This window comes from Trachurus trachurus (assembly GCF_905171665.1).
Source record: "Trachurus trachurus genome assembly, chromosome: 8".
In the NCBI taxonomy this organism is placed as follows: domain Eukaryota; kingdom Metazoa; phylum Chordata; class Actinopteri; order Carangiformes; family Carangidae; genus Trachurus; species Trachurus trachurus.
This window is the reverse complement of record NC_139905.1, coordinates 31892578-31900301: the sequence shown is the minus strand read 5'-3', so window position 1 is coordinate 31900301 and position 7724 is coordinate 31892578.

Here is a 7724-nt window from a genome sequence, read left to right as displayed (position 1 = left end):
CCACCCTATACTGTTTGTTGCAGAGTGACAGTCATCTATCAGTCTACCCATCCACCTATCAATCTACCCGTCCATCTATCTGGAGTCTGTGGGCCGTGCAAGAACCACAGGATCAAAACTTTAATTGAAATACATAAAGCCATTTTAAAAAAGAAAAACTGTCTCATCTGTCTCACTGATGAGACTGCTTTAGGACACCAAGATGTCACAGGACATAAACTTGACCTTACCCCTCTCCAACCACAAAACTGCCCGCTCTAAAAGGAACCGACCTGCAACGGGCTGGCCACCTGGCAAGAACTAACAGGATGGGGAGAGGTAAGAGAATTAAAAACTGAGAATGAAATAAATATGGTAGTAACAATAAAAGAGAAAGAATAAAACAAACAAAACAATCCCAAATTTAAAGAGACCCTGAGGAGTTTGCTTTTGGTTATGAAAGAGTCTCAGTAACACTTTAAAATAAGGGTCCCTTAATTAACGTTAGTTAGTACATTAAGCATTAATTAACTGTTTACAGCTATATTAACATTCATTATTATGTATTACTTAGGATTAGGAAACACATTAATTAATGTAGCCTATTAGTAAGCAGTTAATTAATGTTTACTACTCAAAGTTAGTTAATAAATTATTAAGTAATAATAAAAGTTGAATAATCATTATGTATGCATTACTCAGCATTAATTAACACATTAGTTTATATATTAATGCTTAATAATGTACTAACTAACGTTAATTAAGGGACCCTTATTGTAAAGTGTTACCAGAGTCTCATATTAATGTGGATGAATCCACATTACCAACACTTGTTAATGGGTCCATTTTCAATAAATACGTATATTGTTTGGTCTCAATAGTTATTTTGATATTATTATTTAGTGGTTGACTGGTACAGCATTTCCTAGTTTTGGTTTCCCGGATGCTGCCGGATCGCTACGTTTATGGTCGGAACCATGACGGTATCCGAACGTCTTCGTACCTCCGACTTTCATTCTTGATTAAAGCCCCAGTCTGTAACTTATTTGGCTTTTTATTAGCAAATATCAAATATGTCTTTCATAAAAACGTATTTCACTGAAGTGGAATCACACCCGCATACAAATGAAAGCTTTCTGGTACCTTAGAATGAGTTGCTACAAGTCGTTACAAATACATAAGTGGGCGACGCACCGAACCGAGGCGGCCATGTTGCATCGCCATTTTTTACGTTGATAGCAGTGTGACCGTAGGTAACCATAGAAATTGAGCGGAGATGTGGGCTCGGCCTGTTAAAACTGTCACCACTGTGTAGTGTGAGGAAGGACGGAGGCACTGGTGTTGCATTCAGGTGCAGTCAGGCAGACGGCCGTCGGCAAACCAACCGGATGTCATTTTACTCCACCAGAGAAAGACGGTAAAACAATACCACATCACCATGACAACATATTGTCAGGCCTGTATTGTTTTGCCTCGTGCTGGCGGACCACTTGTTTACATAGAGGCTTGTTTATCCTGTTACATGCAACGTCTGTTGTCTGTCTGACGTCTGCCCCATTTCACGTGAATGCAACATCAAGAATACGTTCTGATATGCAACCGCACCGCTAGATGGGGGGAATTCCTACATACTATACCTTTAACAATGTATTCATTTGGGTTCATGTAAATGAAGAGTTTTTTTAAAACGATCTGGCATTAACGGTTTTATTATTGAATTCCTACATATTATACCTTTAATGAAAACATTCTTGGCAAATGTTTTCGCTTTCGTCCGTCTTCATGGGAAATGTAGTGTCAAAACACTTTGCTTACCAAACTCCTCATAGTCCCTTTAAAAGAAGAAAGAAAAAGAACAGAAATAACAAAAAAATGAAAGCCCACCCTGGGGGTCTTGGTCCTTGGGAGCCAGCCAGAGGTTACAGTACCTCTTTTTTTCTCTCTCATCCATCCTTTCTCTCTCTTTCTCTTTCATTCTCTCTTAATACTGACTACTGTATTCTCTCTTGGTCCAAAAAATCTAAGCCACCATTTCTTTTTGTGTTCTCTTTTCTCTTTGTTCGCCTATTTTATCTTGTTTGTGCTGTTGTTTGTTGTTCACCTATGTTGCACCCTTGTGTTATTTGATTATGTGTCCTCACCCTGTATTGCACGATATAAAAACAAAAAGAAAGAAAAGAAACACTGACTCCAACTAGAGGTTTTCTGATGTTCAGTATTTACCTGTCAGCTCCCTCACATCATGGACTTTGTCAGAGAACAACAGCAGATTCTAGTTGTAATGAGAACAATATCCATCCTGCAGACAGAGGTGAATGTTCTGGAAGTCCTGAACGTCACACACCATCTGCTCCTGTCTTCTAACAAAGAGAAGTTAGTGTAATATATATAGGGAGGAAATAGGAAAAAAATCCTTTTCCATTTCCTCCCTATTTGGCTGCTGTTCTTGCTCGGTGCCTGGTGTAAAGGTGCAGCAATTCCATATAGATGATATAGGCTCTGCTCTGAGGCGTAAGGCTGCAGTCGCATTTTATTTTTATGCCTCCACGCGGTGAGAGTCAGGGCTGGATGCATTACTTCTTCTCATGAGTTTGATACTCTGGTGAACTCCCGAGTGAATTTCTTCAGATTTGGCACAAACATTCATTTGGATTCAAAGTCAAACTGATAAGAATTTGGTGGTTGAATGCCACAAAACTACATTTGGGGTTAGTTGGTTTGGCATGTAGGGGAGATGGTTTTAACATGGGTCAGTTGTCACACTTTTTCATTTCTCCAATTAGGAACAAGTTAAGAATCACCTGATTGACTCTGTATGCTCAGTTTAGTCCATTTCACTACGTGAGGAAGTAGCACCCCGTGGCAGACACAGCCAGTTTTAGAAGGAAAAAAAATAATTTTAAGGCATGAAGGTTTTTATTTTTTATTTTTTTCTTCATTTATTTTTGTACTCATCAAACTTAAACCACAGTTATTGTGTGTCTATATCTTTCTTTCAAGTTGTCGGTGCTAATGTTTTAGTTGTTAGCTGTAAGGTAAGCTAGTTCAGTAGTTCAGTAATTGTAACAACAAGAGTCTGGGTTAAAGGGACAACGAGGAGTTTCTATTTGGTTATAAAAAAGTCTCATTAATGTGGATGAATCTACGTTACCACTTGTTAATGAGCCCATATTCAATAAATATATTGTTTTGTCTCTATCGTTATTTTGTTATTATTAGTGGTGGTGGAAATGCTGGTCGAGCCGACCAGCGTTTCTTTGCTTTCGGTTTTCGTGGCGAGTCATGAGAATAACGCTGCCGAATCGCCGTTTATGGTGGGAACTACGACGGTATGTGATCGTCTTCCAACCTCTGACTTTAATTCTTGATGAATGAAAACATGAGTCTGTCTTGCGCCGGTCAAAGAATTTCACGGTGCGCGGAGGCTCCAACCCCAATTAATTGCATTCATGTTTTCTTTGAATTTCAGTGGCCTAGGTCTTGAAAGAGAATGACGATGGGGTTAGGGTTTAGGTTAGACAGTAACTAACATACTTGAGAGGGTTAGGGGTTAACTATGTTAAAAAGTAATTTAAGTGTTGAATAAAAAGCTTTCAATATCAAGATGTTTGATAATTTTTTGATAATCTCACTCCAGGGTGTGTTAGTAACCCAGACTATGGGGTGAATTGTAACATTTCACTCCTTGTGTTTGAGACTAAACCATTCATTTTCTGTTTGTGTTGCAGAGATAACAACTATGCTGTTTAATAGTATACACATGGAACTAGTTTGTATCACATTTTGAACACACTTTCTTAAAAGAGCTCCAAGATAGAGACAGAAGTGTCTAAAACGTTAACCATCCCTGGTCTCCCCTACTTAATTATAATACAGCATCAGTTTTGTTTATCTCTTTGTGTTTTATTAAGTTTGTTCAGGTAACATTGTTGTTAGTTTCTTATCTGGAGTATAATTAAACTTCGTTGACCTCTTTTATCAGCCTAATTTTCATACTTTAGTGTTGTAACACTTGGGTAAATAAAAACCAACCACAACACTGTGTTCTCATTGGCTCACTGGGCCAATAAATCACAGTTCATACACTTTCATAACCTCAAAGTCTATCATCATAACCAACATCACGGTGCTCTGCAAAAGAGGAGAGGGGACTGGACCGTAGTATGTGCAGCTCGGCTGATTGGCTGTGGTGGAAATTCTAGTTCTTATTGTTACAAATCCTCTGGAGAAGATACAAACAACAACAAGACTGTGTCTGTCTCGATCCCGTCTGACTTCTGGACCTGGTCTGTGGCTTCTCTCCTTGAGCCCGCCGGTTCACACTGACAACATGAATCATTTAACAGGGGTCAGCCCAGATGAAATGTTAAGCGATCAGCTGTTATGACTCATGCTGCAGCGAGCACCAATGTTTGTGATGCAGCGAAACATTTCACTCAAAAAAAACCCAAATATCAGCCTCATGGTGGAGCTGCTCTCTATGCTGTTGATGATGGTTATAGTGAAAATAATAGGAACACCCAAAGATAATGGTGTTATCAATAAAAGCAGTAAGTGTTCTGCCCGCCTCACAAGGATTTTACAAATGAGGAAATGTTACACATTCTCATTCTCAGGATAAACACAATTATTTGGCGATAAAAACTGATCAGATGTCAGGGATAATGTTGGAGCTGCAGTAGAGCTTTGTATGTCAGTGCAGCTAAAATCTTCTCATCAGTCCATGCTCACTACAACGCCCCGTTATGACAGAGTGAAAACAGACATTTTGAAATTCACAAAGAGAGAGGGGCTCCTCGCAGACAGCTCTGGTGTCAATGTGTTTGTAAGAGAGAGGGGGGGGGCATGGAGCAGCACAACAAATCGATACCCAGTGCAAACCCCTACAATGAAAATGGATTTCTCCAATTTGAAATATAAAAAAAAAATACTCTAAGTCTTGTACTTGAAGTCAGTGAAGAAATTGTAGCAGCCATCAAATATAAAGGAATGTAGCAGCGGATCACGGGTTGAAATCTTTTGTAATTGAGAAAAACTGTGGGCTCAAGGCAGCTTCACCTTCATCCATGAATTTAAACCTGCAGCTCTTCACAACTGACACTCCATGACAAAAGCATCATATTACTGAAGCATTTAGAGTGACTATCAAATACTGATGGAGGGAGGGGGGTGTCTGCATTTGCCTCGAAAACAACTCCTTCTCGTAACGTTGTGTTATTATCTCATAGCGTGGTGAATGTGCAGGTCACAACTTGTCCACCAGAGTGTTTTGGAGTTGTTGGATTGTGTATTTGAGGGAAACCGAGAAATCCGATGAGCCTCCGTTGCGTAGCTCTGAGCAGCTCGCGGCTCTGCTTCGCCGTGGCAATGGGCCAATTTTCCAAAATGTTGAACTATCCCTTTAAGACCTGATAGTTTTCCGCAGTAACTTAAAGGTATAGTATGTAGGAATTCCCCCCATCTAGCGGTGCGGTTGCATATCTGAACGTATTCTTGATGTTGCATTCAGGTGAAATCGGGCAGACGTTTTTTGTTATTTCTGTTCTTTTTCTTTCATCTTTTAAAGGGACTATGAGGAGTTTTGGTAAGCGAAGTGTTTTCACACTACATTTCCCATGAACCTCCGTGCGCACTGTGAAATTCTTGGACCGGCGCAAGACGGATGAAAGCGAAAACATTTGCCAAGAATGTTTTCATTAAAGGTATAGTATGTAGGAATTCCCCCCATCTAGCGGTGCGGTTGCATATCTGAACGTATTCTTGATGTTGCATTCACCTGAAATGGGGCAGACGTCAGACAGACAACAGACGCTGCATGTAACAGGATAAACAAGCGTCTATGTAAACAAGTGGTCCGCCAGCACGAGGCTAAACAATACAGGCCTGACAATATGTTGTCATGGTGATGTCGTATTGTTTTACCGTCTTTCTCTGGTGGAGTAAAATGACATCCGGTTGGTTTGCCGACGGCCGTCTGCCTGACTGCACCTGAATGCAACATCAGTGCCTCCGTCCTTCCTCGGTTCGGTGCGTCGCCCACTTATGTATTTGTAACGACTTGTAACAACTCATTCTAAGGTACCAGAAAGCTTTCATTTGTATGTGGGTGTGATTCCACTTCAGTGAAATACGTATTTATGAAAGACAGATTTGAATTTTGCTAATAAAACACCAAATAAGTTACATACTGGGCTTTAAGACAACATAAAGAGAATAAAAGACTCCATTAAATTCAGTATCTCATATACTGAGAACAGCTATATACACTTCATCATCTTAATATATCTGCATGAACTTTCCCAACAGTCAATGTAATTTGGGTGAATGTAATCAATCAGAGTCTATTAAACTTGGAAAGAAACTGTTAACACCTTAGCTTGCTGTCAAAGAATAAAAATCACAACGCATTTATTTCTAACACTTCACATCTGACTGACATTGTTGCGGCCTGACTTACACGCTACAGCTGGTGAACAGTGTCAGATCAGTGCTAGATGGTTTAATTGTGTCTGGATAAGTTTTCCGTATCTAAGACGTCAGGGGCCAGATGTTGGATTGTGTGTGCATATTAATTTTGCGTGATGTTTGACACATGCCCCTTAACAACCTGTTTACAAATCTGAATCTGCTCTGTGAGTTTTTCGACGTGCCACAGCCACAGCAGTTTAATAATTAATACCCTCGCTATTATTAATTCATTACAAGCACCTGTAAACCAATTTATGTGGTGATAATTCAGTGAAAGCTCAAATACTCAGGAGCTGCATTAAATAATGTGATTGCTTTCCCCAGTAACAAGCAATGTCAGGCAGGTTAGCATCAATTACTCAATACCTATCACTTATTTATCAGGTTTTAGTGAAGTCATCTTCCCCCGGACTGTATTTGGAGGCAGGACTTTATTTGATCACGTCGACCGCGCTGTGGGCTGCTGCTGCTGGAGACTCCACTTTTATTTGAAGAAATACAGAAGTTTAAAAGAATAAATAAAGCCTCAGAGTTGATGCCACGGTTTCAAATCCTTTACTCTGGACGTCTCAGTGTCTGCCGAGCCGAGCTGCCAAACATTTGCTTTGCATTTTTCTCTCTTCGATCCTGACGTCACACGACTCCAATCCTTCATCTGCTTAGTTGAAAACTTTTGACTGAAACGGAATCAACATTATATAAAAGTCACAAGCTTCTGACAAGGCGACCACAACACCATCACATCATGCACATAGATGATGTCATAGAATAGGATAGACGTTATCGTACCTGTGCGGGGAAATTTGACTTGGACTCGAGTGCCTTCAATAATGATAAATAAGTAAATACACATCAGCAGCAACTCAACAAGTTACAAGGTTTAAAAAAACAAGTTTGGTGGTTATATGAAACACACCATCTTAGTCAGTTTCATACATTTTAATGATGTTGAAGTTTCTCACTGTTCCCTGAAAAGGATAAAATGAGACGAAACACGTCCAGTGAAATAATGAAGAGAATGAGTAATATATCAAAATTAAGTGTATGAATTGCCCTTGGATTGGCAGTTTACAGACTGCAGCAAAACAACCTAAATGAATAATTCTTTATTATTAGAGACTGTCCCTTACCTTATTTGTCATTCCCACCTTCCATTCTTTGGCTGAAAGAAAACACATGTATATGCTCTGAAGTATGTATAAGATGAATGCATTCTCCTTTTACAAATGTAGGTTATTTGAGGGAGTGGAGTTTGCATGGTCTTTGTGTATGAAACA